We start from the raw sequence: 19,181 nt of genomic DNA on the forward strand, positions 1-19,181 counted from the left end.
CTGAAGCTGCCTACTGTCTACCTCCAGGGAGGTTCAGGCCAAAGTCAACCACCACCTGTGTTCTGCCTGGAATGAGCTACAAAGCAATCTGCAGATGACTGCTACTTGTGCTGGGCCTAGAGGTGCCTAGGCATAGCCAAGCTGTGAAACATGGTCGGCCGCTGCTAGTTTCAGCCCTGGGGCCACTTAGCAAAAAGTATAGGACATGCTGAGGCAGGTGCTGCTTATTTAAAAGATTTTAGCAAAATATGAAGCATCAAGAGATTTTTAGGAAAATCTGAAGCACTAGCCCTTTCTGCACTGGAAGCATTTGTATGGAAAAGCCACTGAAAACAGCTTGGGTAGGCCTCAAATTTGGGTAGAGTGGGGCCTTAGGAAATCACCAGGGCAGGGCAAACAGTGTGAGCCAGGTAGATAGAGTCTCAAATGTGATGCCTGTCTGCTGGTTCTGTGGGGGGAAGGACTCATCAAAGGAACAATGGCCTCAAAAAAAGAAAGAAAGAAAGAAAGAAAGAAAGAAAGAAAGAAAGAAAGAAAGAAAGAAAGAAAGAAAGAAAGAAAGAAAGAAAGAAAGAAAGAAAGAAAGAAAGAAAGGAAAAAAGAAACAATGGCTTTTGCCAGCACTTCTGTCTGGCATAAGGCTGCCCCCCAGCTCTCACCCTGATACCAGACTCCCCATATATTTCTGGTGCCTTTTCAGCCACTTGCCACAATGCTGGAGCGCATTGAGAGTGAGTCCAATATGTCCATGCATGTGTCCTTTAAGAGAACTGCCTGGGACTCTAGAAACGCTCTGCCTCACTCAGCCTCAATCCCCACTGGTTTTTACCTCCAGAGTTATAGGAACTTCTCTTTCTGGCACTGAAACCCTGGCCTGGGATGTCTGACATGGGGCTGGGACCCATTGCTCCTCAAGGGGGCACCTTCACAGCTGAGATATTTCTACCAATGTTTATCTACTACACAAGGGTATGGGACTAGACCGTTTGGAATCTCTGGCCCTCCTACCAGTCTTGATGTGACTTCATTAATTCCCTAGTTGTAGGACTTTCATCCAGTCAGATTTCAGGCAGTTCTAAATGATGGTTGTGCTATAGTTTAGTTGTAATTTTGATGTGGTTGTGGGAGAAGATGAGTACTGTGTTTAACTATGCCACCATCTTGACCGGAAGCTGGCAACTCTATCTTTCTAGTGAATCACGTTAGTCCTGCCTCACCGACCTTGAGCTTGCTGTTTCTTTTTTTGAAATGCTTTTTTGTCAGCTATCCACACAACTTGTCTTCTCCTTTCAGGTTTGAATTTAAAAAGTCATCTCCTCTGGAAGTTTTCTCTGGCCTAGCCACTCTATTGAACATCTCAACTTCAACTACCTTATCTGCTTTGTTTTTCTCATCTTAAAAAAGAAAAAAATTAATTTATTGTCTTCCCTACTACAATATATATTCTACATAGGCAAAGACTTTTATCTGATTTTATTCACTGATATATTCCCAGGGCATAATACAGTAGCTGGTATATAATAGGCACTCAATAATCATTCGTGGGGCATTTGGGAACTGCATAACTGTGTTTCCCTATATTTGTCATCCAGCTTTCAAGTGCTGTAGCTTGCAAAAAAATAGAAGGGAATCTCACTCTTTTCATTGGTTCTAGATCCTAAATGCACAATGTTTATGCTCTATATGAAGTAAAATATTTGTATTTTAATTGAGAAAAAGAAAGCATTGAGTAATTTAAAAATGTACATAACTTTGGCATCAGACAGATCTATAGTCAATCCCTGGCTCTACTATTTATACACTATAAAATGATACCTACCTTTCATAATTCTTGTGACGATGTAAACAGTTGGCATATATTAATGTTCAATAAATGGTATGGCTTTTCATTATGGTGATAAAAGACAGAGAAGATTCAAGGAAGAGCCTGACAGTTGAGACAACACAGTTTTCATGATTAATTAAAAATATCTGTGTCCTAGAGTCATACAAAGGGCAATAATTTATATGTTTTTGTTTCAAATAATAAAGTCCTGCCATTTTTTAACGATCTTGGTAATTTCATACCACTTTGTCTAATTTAAATAATTTTTTTCTTCTTGACACACACTAATTTTTTCAAATGATTTAGGGGTTAGTTTCTATGTCAGGCTTTATTTGTGATTTTATAATTTAGGCAACATGACTTTTGACTTTAACAGTTTTGTTTATAATGCCAAATAATGAGCTACATTAATAGAATTCTATTTCAGCCCATAGAATTCTATTTTGGCCAATTATTTTATTCTTATTAAATTGAATAAATATATATTTCCCTAAGAGATATAATCAGGTGTAGTATTCTTATTTGCATTGATTTGATCAGCCTATTGGCATCTTTTGCCTGAAAAGTCTCCGTTGGGAAAATTTGATGACTGTTTATTGGAATCATTTTCAATAGGTGGTAAAAATACCAGATTCAGCAAATGTTCTTTTTTTCTTTTAGGTTAACAAAGACAAAGGACATGCCATTATTAGGTGTTTTAATTATTTTTAATCCATATCAGAAAGAATGATAGCAGCTTGGATTAAGTAACTTTGTTAGGTAAGTGAATAAATAATAGACATCAAATATATATTAATCTTATTTTCTTTTGTGACAGTCTCTCAATGGCCCCCAGGGCAGGGATTTCAATACTGTGAAAGCTATGAACTAGACCTAGAGCGCTTTGTGCTCCTAATGATGAGATTATCCTCCTCCACTATCACCTAGGGCCAAACATCTGGAAATTAAGTAAGTTACTCATGGCAGACTCTCATCTCCTCTGTCAAATGTATTTTTCTCTTATTAGTGCACTTTTTTTTTTTCTTTCCCTGCATCCCAAGTCCCAAAGCCTCCTTGGTGGAGAATACAGTGCTAACAAAGAAAAAGGGGCACCCAAGTATTGGAGTTTTGCTGTGTTACCTCTCCTGAAGGCATTTTCATTTAAAAATAAATCTGTGAGAAAATATTTATGGTCAAGTAAAATAATAAACTAACAAGGAAATAAATGTGGAATGTTGGAGGCCAGCTCTGTATCTTAAACCACTTCAGAGAGACGAGCACCTATCTAAAAAGCTAACTACATGTATTCTGTCCTACTTCTCACTTTGTAGTAAATCTGGTGGCTTGTTGAGGAGTGTCTGTTTAATATATTCTTAAGCACATTTTTGTATTCATTTGGTCCTCATATCTATGTATCTTTCCATAGGATCAACTATATAATTCTGTTAAGAGTGGACACATGCTCAATACCTGCTCAATAAATGTATGGAAAATGAAATTGAATAAGCATTGACTGCCCTCAACTGCCCTTCCTCCCCAGGCAGCAGATTTGAACCAATTAGCTACAGTTTTTCAATGCACTTGTGTAATGGATACAACTAATATTTGAAGTATTCAGTTGATCACATAATCATTTATCCATTTATACATCTATTCATTTAATTAATATTTACTATATTTCTACCACATGTAAGGTGCTGGAAATATATGGACAAGTTAGATAGAATCCCTGGTCACAAGGAGCATACAATAGTAGTGGCTCCATATAGAATGGTGACTCATAGGTTTGACCAAATGTTAATTTCTAGCCATTAAAGAGCAGCTTGATATATAGAAATTGTATCTTGAGCCTTACTTGTGCCAAAGAAATAATGTTATGACTACCAAATAGGAACTATGAAATGCTCCATACAAATACTTTCTTTCTTAAAATTCAACTGGATGAAATATTCGATCTCATTCATTCATTCATTCATTCACTCCTTCATTCAGTAAGAAAAGCAATGATCAAACAACTTATTATGTTCCAGGCATTATTCTAAGTGTTCAGCATACAAAGACAGAAAAAACATCAAAAAGGTGTTTGAAATAATTAAGCTTGGGAAGTACAGACTTATACACATGCAATCAAATAACTATAAAATTAATAAAAATAAGGTTATTTTTTTCCTTTTTATGAGATGAATATTAAATAGTACTAAAATTTAGTTTGTTTTTTTTTTCCTTCTATACATATAAGGGCATCCTGTGCTCCTTGTGAACACAGTGTGGAATCATGTAAAAACTATTTCAGAATATATCTATGGTAATATCAAGGGTAGAACATAATTCTCATTAAAAATCCATTGTTGCCATGGTCAGTTTGGCTCAATGGTTAGAGTGTTTTTCCACAGACCAAATGGTTTTGGGTTTAATTTCCTGTCAAAGGCACATACCTGGGTTGCAATTTCAATCCCCAGCTCTAGTTGGGGTAGTACGGGAGGCAAACAATCGATGTATCTCTCTCACATGGATGTTTCTCTCTCTCTTCCTCCCTTCTACTCTGTCTAAATATCAATAGAAAAATACCCTCAGGTAAGGATTAACAACAATAGCAACAACAAAAATCCATTGTTTGTATCTATTCAAACAAGAATCTCAACTTTTTTGACTAAATAGAAAAATAATTTTAGCAAATTCAATGAAAATATTAAATAAGTAATTTGACTGGATTTATTAACTTATTTGAATGGTAATTCAGAATAAATGTTTTCACTGTTCATATTTATTATTTAGACACTAAAACTGCTCAGGTCCTTGTTTAACTTATTGACAGAATTAAAGTAAAAATACCATTGGGCCACATGTGTATAGATAGAGATAGAGATAGAGATAGAGATAGAGATAGAGATAGATGATAGAGATAGAGACAGAGACATAGACATAGACATAGATATATAAATATATGTAAAATTAATTTTTTTAAAATCTTACTTTTATTTTTCATGTTAGTTTTTTTCAAACAAGAAGACATAGAAATTGCCAGTGTGCAATATCTAATTTTTTACTTTTGGAATTTTGAGGATTATTGTTCTGTTATATTGACATTTCATTTATATCATAATCACCTTCCCATTATAAAAAATAAAGTGAACTACTTCTCTTATTAGTATGTCTAACAATTTCTTTTTAATAACTTGATTTGCATCTTATCTATTTTGTTACACCATAATATATAATCTCCACCAAGATTAAATTTTTTTCATCATAAGGTTGAACCCTCCTAATTTGTCAAATCTGTTGTTTGAACAAGTTGAACTGCCAGCTTTTATCTCAATTTCTTGACTGCTGTTAAGAGGATTATAGGCCTTAGTTGGCTTCACCAGGGTGGCTAACAGTAACAGGCGCCATAGAAGCTGAGATCCAAAATCAATGACCTGAGTCTGATTGACTGAGTCTCAATTGCTCTGTGGAAATAGCCTTATGCTGGTCTTCTCCGCTTACACGAACCAAGTCAGACAAAAACCAGAAGTGACCTTCTTTTTAAATTCAAGTATTAGCGAGAGAAGAAGAAAAGAGAGCCATCACAACAAAAAATGTATCAAGAAATGGGAATGTAAAACATTCTTTGTATCCAAAGAAGTAAGGTGATTTCATCATTTTGCTAAATATTCAAGTTCTCTGATGAAATAGTCTTTTAATTTTGAAAACTACTCATAATACCCAATTATCATCATCTCATTCTTATTTTCTGGTTTTAGTAAACATATTTAAAAATGCAAACCACCAAACGAAGCTTTCCATTTGAGATACTTTCCTTCATTATAGGGAAGATATAAAGGAAAAAGAAGTATGTGGCCTTTCTCATTTTTTATTCTATAAAAAATACTGTAAAACTTACATTTATGCTAATGAAACAAGATGTTCTTTCCTCTGTTTACACTGTAATGGATTAAAGTATATTAACGATTCTTATTCTCATATATATGTTAGAGGTAAGGGAAAAGAATGATCTGATTTCATTTTGAGGGTGTTCATACAGGAAAGAGACAAATATTTATTCTATTTAAAGGGATATTTTTTTTCCCTGAGAAAATTATTTTTTTAAAAAATGGGTCTAGGAAACTAGCTCTGGTACTAAAATAGTTCTATTAGAAGTTATGCAACTTAAGTTACTCTAATCGTTCAAGAAATTGAGGAGCCCATTGGCAAAAGCAATTCTTTTAACTCTCAACAATTGGGTAACATTTTCTAGAAAGAAGAGAGTCCCCAGAGAACAACAGCATTTTATATTATAGACTTAAAGTGCTTTAGAGATTTTTAAATCATCTTTTGCAACCCTCTAATTACAAAGATCATAAAACAGAAAACCAAAAATTTAAGGAAGTTGACTCAGGTCACAAACCAAATGAAATTCTTCAATTAAGAGGGAAGAGCTTGATGCAGAAGATTTTAAGTGCCTTTGAAAGAGCTGAAAAGTTAAAGCAGAGACATTTTCATCTTATTTGGAATATCATTAGGATCATCTTGTCAGGAATTCTAATTTAGTGGTTATAATTCATTTTAGTCCATGATTTTGAAAAACATAAGCACATATTTGTGAAACATCCTAGATAAAGTTTTGAGCAGATGGCAACTGAGACAGAAAAAGGATTTAATAAACAGAAACCAATTTCTAATTTTTAAAATTGTTTTACCTAGAACCTCCCTGGTAATGAATATCATCTTTGCATGTGGTGTGTAAGTGGAAGAGCTTGAGCTGTTTTCACAAAAAGGCAAGGCTGAAACCAAGGCTGTTTTAAAGGAGACAGTCCTGTTTCAACAATAACTAATATTTCAAACAACTTTTTTTTATAAAAATAAAATTTTCTAAAACTTTATTTGCCTTTTGTCACTGTGAAGGCATTTTTCAGTAGAATAACTTAGTAACAAGGGAAATTTGGAATACGTCAACATTCTCATTAAAACAAAGTTATCTGATAGTTCTGAGAACCATAAAACAGCCATTGAAACCTGAAGCTTCAGAGAAGGAAATCTTTATTGTAATAAAGGAATCAGCCGCATTGTTTATAAGCATCATTTCCATGGCAAAAGATTAGTTCATTCAATAAAAATCTTGTAACGTGGTGCCAGTACGGGTGCAATAAACTTTATGGAATGGCTCATAAGATTAGACTAATTAAAGATAATCTAATTTGGACAATTTTATCTTCTGGAAAAGAAATGTGATGTCATCCTTTGGGAAGAGACAATGTTTACTCTCCGGGGATGTGCAAAAAAACCTCATAAGATATGTGCAATAATAAGAATTAGGGTTGATCCAAAGACAGTCTTAGATCTACCCATTGCCTCTCAAAAGATCCACCACATAGACGGTTAAGCCCCATAATTATCTCCCCTATTTGTGACAAGCGTGAGCTAATCAGTCTCTGAGGGAGTTTTCCAGCAGATTCTGAGGGGAGTGTGTGCACTTCACATTGCTCATCAAGCTATTTTGTACTCAGAACCGCAAAGAGCTGACCAAAGTTCATTATCCTCATCTAGACCAGAATTAATTCAAATTAAGAAAAATAGACATTTTTAAAACGTTGAGTGCTTATGATTTAGAACAAAGAGCCTTCACTATTTTTATAACAGCAGCATAGGTTCTAGCTGCCTATAATCCCATATTAAAAGATTAGAAAAAACATCTGAAGAAATCAGAGAGTGTCTAATTGAGGTTCTTGCCTTTAATCCTGCAAGCCGACTCCCTCTTGGATATCAAGATCTGTCAGTGACGAGCCAGGGGAATTCTGTAAGCAAAAAGCAACCACGAGGAATATAACATATTCTTTCCTACTTAAGTAATAAAAAGGGAAAAACACAGTTGGTGATATCAAAACATAAGCCAACAAAAAATTAATGGGAAACCCCCCAAATGGATTTGTAAATATAAGCTAGTAAAAAAGTGAAGAAATAAGCTTGATATTGCTCCTTAGTAATGTTTAAAACCATTGTGCAATGTAGAGTACGCAAATAAATAAATAAATTCTCATGGAAGAGTAAACATAAAAAGTAACAGTAAAAAATTGAATCCACACTCTTGCTAGCAAACAATTAATAAACTTTTTTATTTAGTAAACATAATTTACTTAAATATAGATTGTTAAAGTATTCATTATTTGTTGTCCTTATACAATTATATTCATTCATCTTGCCAGAGAATTATGTTAATAAGCAGTTTTCCAGCAATGCTAAGAAATGTTACTGTGAGACAAAGTTTTTCTGTATAGCTATTATATAATTGTGCACAATACATTTTAGAAGTTTCACTTGTTGATAATATTTTATACTTATTTACTAAAGCACAGAAAAATTAGTAAAATTAGTACATGAGCAGTAAGTTAAATAAGCATAAGAAAAATGGAGTTTATTTTGTTTTGAGAAATACAAAATCTTCTATAACATAATAAAAAAACAGTAATAAAGAGAAAAGGGAAAGAAAATAGTGTAGTAAAATCAAGATATGCTTTTTGAAATATCATGTTTTAATCACAAAGGGATTTTGATTTTCTCACTAATTGCTTAGAAATTAATGTGACATTTAAATTATGCAAGAATTATATCTAATAATATATATTTATGTGTACATGTGCACGGTAAACATATTTTTCTTCAGGGAAGAGATAAACTAAAGAACTGATATGCATATAAACATAACCAATGGACAGAGACAACAGTGTGGTGAAGGTACCGGGAGAGTGGGGAGGAGGGGACTAAGGGGAGAAAAAGGGAGGGACGTTTGTAATACTTTCAACAATAAAGATACATTTAAAAATAAATAAATAAAAGTGTTAATTTGCTACATATTAGGAACATTTTATTTTCATCATAAATTCACATATAGAAAAATCATTTAAAATATTTTAATAGGCATGTTAACATTTTATTAACAATCTTTTTGTAAAAGATGTCTCTTTTGTAGTAAACTAGAGGGATGACAGAAGTCTTTAGAAATCATTCCATAATACAGAGAAACTTGGAAATGAGCATGAATATGGGAAAATTAAATCTTGATGCCTAAGTACCAACTCACCCCTCCTAAATAATAATAACAAATGAGGCATCAATATTCATTTTAAAGCTCTCCACATGATTCTACTGTGCAGCAAAAGTTGAGTTCTATTTATCTATATCAACCTTCCTCTCTACCTGGCAACCTAAAAGTTAGTCTTAAATGGTTTCATGGAATTAGAGGTTTCTAACAAACTAGAAGACAATAGGGTAATTTAGTGGTTCTTTGCCTTTTGCCTCAGGTACTCTTTTCATAATTATAGATTAATTGTCCTGAAGAGTTTTTGTTCTTATGTCAGTTTTTTTTGACTATTACTCTATTAGAAATAAAAAATGTAAAATTTAAAGTATTAATTAATGTCAAAATAAAACCCACTATATGTTAACATAACTTTCATAAAATAATCATTATATTTTGTAAAAAAAAATATATATATCAGTAAGAGAAGTACTAATGTTTAACATTTTTGTAAATCTCCTTGATGTATGGCTTAATAAAAAAGGCATCTCAGTTTTCCGATCTATTTCTGCATTTAATCTATTGCAATAATGTAAGTCTGGAAAAGTTCACTATGTACTTTCGAGAGAATGAGAATTAAAAAGGCAAATAACATCTTAGTATTATTATTTGGAAGAGGCACTTGAGATCTAATTGTGAACATTGGTTGGATACTGGCTCCAACAAATTTCAGAAGGTTAGCCCATGTTTTATAGACCACAATAAAGCTTTGATCACATAGATAATGAAAAGCTATGAGTCGCTCAGAAAGAAATGATATTCTTCAGCACCTGATCTCTCTGATGTGTAACATATATTGTGGACGGTAAGCCACTGTCAGAACAGAACTTAGAGAACCAGAATGGTTTTCTATCAGCAAAGGTGTCAGACGAGGATGCATTTTATCTCCCTATCTGTCTAATCTGTATGCAGATTATAGCATACAAAAAACTGGGCTAGACTCAGAGGAAGGAGGAGTGAAAACTGGTGGAAGAAATATAAAAAATCTAAGAAATATGGATGACACCATTTTACCAGCAGCAAATAGCAATGATTTGAAAGAACTTCTGAAAAAAGTGAAAGAAGAGAGTGTCAGACTGAATTGGAACATCAAGAAACAAAAAGTATGACCACAGAAGGAACGAACAGCTTTAACATAGGACAACGGAGACATTGACATTGCTAATGATTTTTGCTTGCCTTGGTCATCATCAGTTCAAATGGAGACTGCAGTCAAGAAACGGAGGGAAGGTTGATACTCAGAAAGGCAGCAATGGAAGAATTAGCAAAGATCTCCAAGAGCAAAGATGTGTTGTTAGAGACCAAGGCTGAGATCATCCGCGCCCTGCATTCCTAAATACTATCTATAGATGTGAAAGTTGGATAGTGGAAAAGGCTGATAAGAAAAAAGTTAATTCATTTGAAATATGGTGTTATAAGAGAGCTCCACAAACACTGTGGACCATCAGAAAGATCACCAAGTGGGTCCTTGAGCAAATTAAACCCAAAACATTGTTGGAAGCAAAAATTGGAAAACTGAAGCTATCTTACCTCAGGCACATCATGAGAAGGCAGAGTTCTTTGAAAAAGCCAATAATTCTGTGAAAAATAGAAAGCAGCAGGAAAAGAGGACGACCAAACATGAGATGGTCTGACACCATGAAAGAAACTGTAAGCATGAGTCTATAGGAGCTGAGCAGGGCTGCTGAGGACAGGACATATAGACATTATTCATAGTCACGGGGAGTAGGAGCTGAATTAATGACACCTAATACAGATTATTATGAAAATTATTCTAACTCTATATGCCTCCAGAAAGGGTCTTGAAGAGCCCAGAAGGTCCATGGACCATACTTTGAGAATTGCTGGCATAAAGAAAGTAACCCCCACAGTACAGATAAACGTAAATTAGCAAACCCTTACCCTGTGGTTCACAAAAGGCTAAGACAAAGTAAGTCTTGGATGTACAAAAGAAATACTTTCTGCTACCATTTACTTGGGGACTTGCTAGGTTATGGCAATCCAGCTGCTATTTCACTAAAGACTGACCTACTTTAACAAGAAAATTCCACTATTTCAAAGCAGTAAGTATCTGAAAAATATAATTCCTACTTTATATGATTTATGCATGCTTGAAAGACCCAATCCTTGCACCGCAAAATTGTGCAATCTAGTTGGTGAGATAAGTCATACATAAATAAAACTTGACAGAGTGTTCTGTGAGATCAAAATCGTACATACAATGAGTCACATAAGTAAAAATATATGTACAACTTCTTTAAATTTGTTAAAATACTCAAGCTTTGCTATATTTTTCACATCAGTTATTACCATCTTAGGTAGATAATTTACTTTTTAAAATGATAGGCTATGATGAAGGAGAATCTTTGTGGTAAGGGGCTATTTGACTTATCAATATGGCTACAGACAGATACTTCTTTTAAATTGATTTTTTAGAGAGAGAAAGGGAGAGAGAGAGATCGACCAGTTGCTTCCTGCACATGGCCTAAATAGGGATCAAAACTAAAACCTAGGTATGTGTTCTGACTGGAAAGAAACTCCAACCAACTGAGCCACTTTGGCTAAGGCCATACATAAACATTTATATTGATGTCTAAAAACTTTAGTTTGTTGTTTTTGTGCTGCTATTTTAGTTGTTACTTTGCATCCCTCTTTTTTAAAGGGAGATGGTCTTTCCCTGGCCAGTTTGGCTCAGACTTTAGAACACTGGGCTGAGGACCGAAGAGTCACGAGTTTAATCCCCCAGTCAAGGGCACATACCTCGGTTGAGGATTCGATCCCTGGCCATGGTCAAGGTTTTGCAGGAAGCAACCAATCAATGCATCTCTCTCACATCAATGTTTCTTTCTCTTTCTCTCTCCCTCCATCCCACTCTATCTGAAAAAATCAATGGAAAAATATCCTCAGGTGAGGATTAAAAATAATAATAATAATAATAATAATAATAATAATAATAATAAATAAAAAGAGATAGTCTTAAAATTCAAATAATACTTTATTTTATTTATTTCCTTTGACCATAAAAATGTATTTTCTTGTTGGTTTATATTTCTTTCATCTTTTACTATCTTATCTGCGCATTCTATATTCTACATTAAATATGCAACAAGAATGCATACACATTTAATTTTATTCTTTCCGTTTTTGATCAATGTCCACACTTATTATGGGCATTTTTAACTCTAATTCTATTCTCCAAGATATTGGCTATTTCTTCTACCTAATGTCATCAGCAGACTTAACAAGCATACTTGATATTTCATCATTTTTTTCATTGGAGAAATGTTAAATAGTGCCGAACTGGGAACTGACCTCTGCAGAACACTTGTTATATTTCCCCCTTAACTCACTCCCCAAATGATACTTATAATCTGATCTTTAAATGTGTTCCAGGTGATGTTGGCCAGGAGTTCTTTGGTATGTAATATGTTTCTAATAATTAAGAAGTATTCTAATTGGAAACCTGTATAGATAGCAGTAGAACTGTTAGAGAACTGAATGTTCCTCATAAAAGGGAGAGTTATGCATATGCATAAATTGGCTAAAATTGGCCCTTATAAGTGTAACACAAAGTCATGAAGCAAGGAAAAACACATACTGTACTGAAATGTCCATTACTTGCTTCAACCTTGACTAAAATCCCACATGACCCATGGGAAATTAGAAAGAAAAATAGCATTTTATAAATCATTAAACTGAAGTTTCCACTGTAGCTATCCTATTGGTAAATTATGTCTAAATAACTATCTTTAGTTCTATTTGTAATTGAAACAACATATTTAGTGAAGCCTGGTTTGTTTCTCTCCCCTGACCCTACCTCTAATGTTACCCCATCCACTGGACATGACGCACACACACACACACACACACACACACACCTTTTTTTTTTTATTAAAGAAGAATACTGAAACTTTTCTAATTGTGTTGGTTTTTATGCTTAAAAATCCAAAATTAAAAAAAATTATTTTTTTGATTAATCAAACTTAACTAAGATTCCATAATAATCACATATTAATGCTACTTTCCAGACAAGGAAAGATAAGAGATTGGTGAGGCAAAACGGGAGTTTTTCAAAACTTCACTAGGAGGATAAGGTTTAGGATAGTTCAATACTGTTATTAAATAAGACAATCAATAATAAAGATTTATTAATACCCAATATGTACTTAACATAAAAGTAGATGATCCTAAATATTATAAATTAGCTCACCTCAAATAGCTCTTCGAGGGCTAATAGTTAAATTTTGAAGATAAGACAAAATGGATGATGCTGACAAGAAAAGAGCACAGGTCGTTTTTACTGCTGAATGGTACTATGCAGAATATATCTCACAGGTGTTTGGGGATAATTAGGAAGTAATGATTTAATAATATAAAGAAGTTTTTATGAAAAAGGCAACGCTTGTAGAATTTGAAGGGTGGGTAACAAGTAGGTGGATGGAGAATAAAGTTGAGAACATTCCAGGTGGTAGAAAGAATGTTTAAAAGCAGGGAGGCAGTACTAAGATATTTACATAAAACAAAAGACCCTGACCCATATTCTGTAGATGAGTGTCTTACAAATGTCAGTGAGTATATGTTTTTCTTCCAGAATTCTGAAGGTGGTAGATTTTATAGGCAAGTGCTCTGAACACAAACCAGAACAAAGAAGGCCTATCGGTTCTCTAAACTGCATAACAAATCACCCTCGAAATATAGCAGCTCAAAACAGCTAACTGTTATTATCTCAGTCTTTCAGCAGTATCCTGGTGTGGTTCAAAGAATGGGTGATTTTAGCTCCGGGTTCTCAGGACGCTATAATGAAATCTCAGTCTGGGGTTATGGTCATTTTAGGGCTTGACTGAAAGAGGATCTGCTTCCACTGTTGGTTGTTGGCGAGTCTGGGAAGATCATCTTCTGAACTCACTTTCATGGGTCTCTCCACAGGACCACCTCTGGAAAGGCAGCTGGCTTCCCCTAGAGCCGGCGCATCAAGACAGACAACAAACACCCAAGACAGAGGCAGGTCTTTCTTTTGTGTTGCTTTTTTTCATCTTCACCCAAGGGTATTTTTTCATTTATTTTCAGACAGAATGGGAGGGAGGGAGGGAGAGCGAGAGAGCGCGCGAGAGAAACATCCATGTGAGAGAGACACATCAGTTGGTTGCCTCCCGCACGACCCTGACTGGAACCACAACGGGGGTACAAGCCCTTCACTGGAATCAAACCCGTGAGTCTTTGGTCCACCGGCCGACGCTCCAACTGCTGAGCCAAACTGCCCAGGGCCAGAGGCAGGTCTCTGTACAACTCCATCTCAGAAGCAAAAATTCAGGAGACAGAGATAATTGCAGACCATCTTAGATGCTGCCTACAACAGAAGGCAAGGTTGATATTAGGTAGGTGAAAGAAAAAATCTATACTCTCTTTCTTGACCTCATGCTCTTGGGATATAATTCTTCCTATTTTCAAATATGACATATAGCATAGTAAAGAAGTTGAGAATTAAGAAAGAATAAAATTTAGGATAATATGTCTTATGAAATGTAGTTTAATCCCTCTATCTTCGTGTTATTTTATTTCCCTTGTTTTACTGGTTAGTCCAGGGATATAAAATAGATGTGATATCCTTTGTCATTTTTCCCGAAACAATGGCAGGCATTGTTAGTCCATCCTGGTACCCTTTCACTGAGCCCAGATGTGACCTCAGAATCTTTCTGGTACACTATTTCAGATGTTTACAACCAACTGATCAGAGATGAAATGTAACTTTTATTCGTCCTAGCCTTTAGAAGAGAAATGGTTCAGTCTCTATGCATATCTGGGCACTTGGTTTATTTTTTTTAAAAAGCTTTCTTTACAGAGAGGTGAGGAAAAGGCAGCCCTCTTTTTTTAAAATCCTCACCCGATGATATTTTTCCATTTATCTTCAGATAGAGTGGGAGGGAGGGAGGGAGAAGGAGAGAGAGATTGAACCAAACCAAGGTATGTGCCCTTGGTAGGACTCGAACTCGTGGCTCTTTGTTCCACGGGCCGATGCTCTAACCACTGAGAAAACAGCCAGGGAGTGGCAGACTTTTAATAAATGCTGTTGGCTCAATTAGACATTCATACAAAAAAATATTTAACTTGACATCTTTATCACACCATTTACAATTCTAGGTAGATGATAGATCTAAATATGAAAGACAAACCCATAGAGAAAAATATTTACAAAATAGACAATATTAAATTAATTAACTTTTATTTACTATGTAAAGGTAAGCCCCATCGGTCGAAATAAATGCCACACATATAAATAATAAAGAGTTTATGATCACATGATCTCACTTATTTGCGGAATATAATGAACTAAACAAACTGCTGAACAAAATTAACCCAGAGACATGTACAGACTGACAAGTCTCAGAGGAGGAGGGTTATGGGGGAAGAGATAAACCACAGAACTTACATGCATGTATGCATGACCAATGAACATAGACAACAAAGCTGGGGATGGGGTGGGGGGAAGGAGAGGAGGGTGTCAATGGGGGGAAAATGAGAAACATCTGTAACAAAACCAAATTAATAAATAAAAATTTTTTAAAAAAACTTTATGTCTACAATATATACAGAACACCTACAGCTCAATAAAAATGACAGAGATAACCCAGTAGAGATAAGGGCAAGGAACTTGAACAGGAATCTCACAAAAGAGAGTATCTCAGTAAACAGTAAACTTACTAAAAATGGTCCTATAACCCCACACCCACTAGAAGAGCTAAATTTTTAGTGTTGGTAATGATGTGGGTGATATCAACCATCTATATAATGTAAATGTTGGTTGGTATATCTGATTAAGTGGCCATGTAGCTTATGGCCCAGGGATTCTATTCCAACACACATACAATAAATTAGATAAATAATGTCATGTTTATGAAATACTATACAACAATGAAAAAAGCCAGATTGCATCATTCCCTTTGTTTAAATTAACATATGCAAAAGTAATCTATGGTATTAAAGATCAGAATAGTGGTTAATTTTGGAGAGAAAAAAGGAAATAGATATTGGCACAGAAGTATGAGGGTGCAGGAATGATAATCTGTTTCTTGATTTGAGTGTTAGTCATGTGATTGTGTTCATTTCGTGATGATTTATTGAGCATGATTTTTGCATTTCTCCCTATGGAAGTTAAACTCTACTAAAAAAGTTAAAAATATATAAGGATATTAAAGAAAATATCCTATGCTAATTTAGAAAATAACTCTACACTCCATCAATCATGAGGTCAGTATGACCATGGGTTGTTAAGTAATGAAGAAGCTAAGAAAATAATTTACAGAGTTTAAGGAATAAACATTACCTGAAACAAATACATGATATGTGTTCTGAGCTGCAGCCATCTCCTGATAGCTTAATAGTCAATCCAAATGAAGATTATTCTTATAATGTGTCCTGGTTGGAATTTTCATAAAAGTTACAAGTTAGATTTAAATTATATTTTATACACATTGATATGTCTCCTTCTTGACTTTTTGATGTGCATGTCTGGTCACGTCACAAAATTTGGTCTAGGTTTGAGAATAGGCAGGAATGATAATTCAGATGGGAGAAAGGTACATTTCTTATTATTTATTATCAAATTAGCAAATAAGCAGTGCCAAGAGCATACTTATGATCAAGGATACATGGGGGTCTAAGGGAAGTCAGGTCCCTGTTTCTTGTGGATGTGGACCTGAAGTTAGCTGCCACAGCAGCCACAGAAAAGAGGGAATCATAGGTCCACCGCCTTTTATATCATCTTAAATAAAAAGTAAAGGAAGAGGAAAATGTCAGCTCTCAGGGGTCCACTCTTTCACCGTTAAACAAAATATCTTGCTACAACCATGGTTATATAATTTAGTTCTCTGCGATTGGAGTGGAGGGTTATGCCTTTCTGTATCATTGATCCTGTTCCAAATTTCAGTGCAGTATCCCTACCTGTTGTTTACCACAATGGATTAACATAATTTCTTCATTCACTTATTCCTTTATTCTTGAAATGTATTTATACATCCCAGGTAGGTATTAAGTCCTATAAATAACCGAGCAATTGAAAGTTGTGTGATGCTTAGTTCCTACCCTCTAGAAATCTTTAAAATATTATCATCTTTCAAAATATTTATCAAAATAATTCTAAAATAGAGCATGAGTATTTGTCTTTTATCTAATAATGCACTTTTTTTCTTCAAATTTATAAGAAAAGTAACCTGAAAAAAAAATATGGATCTTATAAACACGTTAGATTGCTCTCAGCAAAGATTTGAAGAATTTTATAAATGATGTGATTTCTATTGGATAAGTAATTTTCCAACTTCCTTCTTGGGTTCAAAGTGGAATGCCCCAATAATTTTAACAGCATCTGATATTAAGGTAGTTACTTTTTTTTTTTCATAAAGGATTTAATGCATGAAAAATCTCTTAGAAGTACTCTTTCCATCTCAATTTATTCTACGTCTAGTGAGCAGACTTAATTATGTGCATGAAGAAAACAGTATTTAAATTCTAAAATTATGAATTTACAAATAGAGTATTAAGAGGTAATCTTCCCTTATGGCCACAGAGACATTTGTCCCAAAATGAAGAGCTGAGCTCCAACAACAAAGCTGCATAGCCTTGACATGTGCACCCATACTAAAACAGCGTGCATCTCTACAAAATCAATTTTAAGTTATAATTTTTACTATAATTATCAAGATTTTTCCCATGAGTTTATTAATTTTTTTCATAGATGAAAAAAGAAGGATTAGTTATCTTAGAGCATTCTGTTACCAACATGCGGGTTGATGGTCTGTGCATTGTAACAGTTCATTACTTCTATGCTTCCTGAAAACCAGATTTCAGAATCATCTTAAGGATATAGGCATAATTATATTGTTGAACTCACAATTTGAAATCTATCACATAAATAGTGCCTTTCAGCTTGAAATATAAAGGCCTAGGTTGTTTTCTCTATACCAACGGTTTAACTTGGTCACAGTTTGCCCTGTAATTATGCTATACTGCAGTGTCTTAATCTACAAAACAGAAACAGAATCTCTGTCTAATAAAATTTTGAGAGATATTAAGAAATTACACCCACTAAACAGACCTGGACACCAAATATGTCTGATTATTCAAGGAGAAAATGACTGTATACACTAAAAAGAGCAAATATTTGTTTTAATCAGCAAATTTATTTTATTTTACTTATTTTTCTGAATGCCCATGTGGACCATCAGAATTCTTTTCACTGTGTTCTTGTTGTGTCCCTCATGTCAACCACAACAATGGAGCCAGTATAAAATCTTTGTCATCTGTCTTGCCACTCTGGAAAAATTGCCAACTTCTGCTGCAAATCAGAACAGCTTATAAGAGGAAGTCACTCTGTGTACAGGACAAATTTGATAAAGGAATATATTATTTGGCTTATTTGAAATATAACCTTCTAATATCTCTTGTACCAACGAAGAATATGATTTATAATGGGGGGTTAACATCATTTTACAAAGCTCGTGGTGATGAGTCATTTGCCATGTTACTATAAAATACCTTAGCAATGCTATTGTGAATTACTGCTCAGTTAACATTGTTTACCACCTAATTACTGAGAAGCACTTCCATCCATCACTGACAACTCAGTAAATGACTCAAGACACTATTGTATTTGCAACTAGAACAACAAGGTCATCGCAAGTTTAATTAGCTGCTGTCTGTTACAAAAAAGCCTGTGATGACAAGTAAAATTCCAATTTCTAAATATGCATCATGAACTGGAGAAAATGAAGAAATTGCTCACATATCAATAATTCCAATAACGAATATACTTACTATCACTTAGCAAATTTTTAAATAATGAACTGTAATGCACGGTGAGAAAACTTAAACACAGATTATTCATAAGTCAATGTAAATTTGGCTCAGCGGTTGGAGAGTTGGCCTGTGGACCAGAGAGTTCTGGGTTCGGTTCCCACTATGAGGCACATACAAAAAAAAAATTAATTTTAAAATAAGTAGTCAACTTTCAACATTTAGCACAAATGGAGATATCTTCATTGTGGGACATGTACAAATGAATCTGAAAATTATTTTTGGAACTTGTATTTAAATCAATAAAGCAAACTCTGGGACTATTCTTTGTGAATGGTGATTTGACTCAGATTTGCAAATATTCTGGAAATTATCCAACATTTAGACAAAAATACAATTTTTCTAATTATCAGGAATCATTCTGGTGTGAACAGAATCTTGTTCCTATATATTTCCTGGCAAGAGTCATAAAGTTATTTGCATCCCATCTGGCATACAAGGAGCAGAACGCTCTGAAAACATGGATGGGTAGTGGTTTGC

This window comes from Molossus molossus, unplaced genomic scaffold, assembly GCF_014108415.1.
Source record: "Molossus molossus isolate mMolMol1 unplaced genomic scaffold, mMolMol1.p scaffold_m16_p_9, whole genome shotgun sequence".
NCBI lineage: Eukaryota > Metazoa > Chordata > Mammalia > Chiroptera > Molossidae > Molossus > Molossus molossus.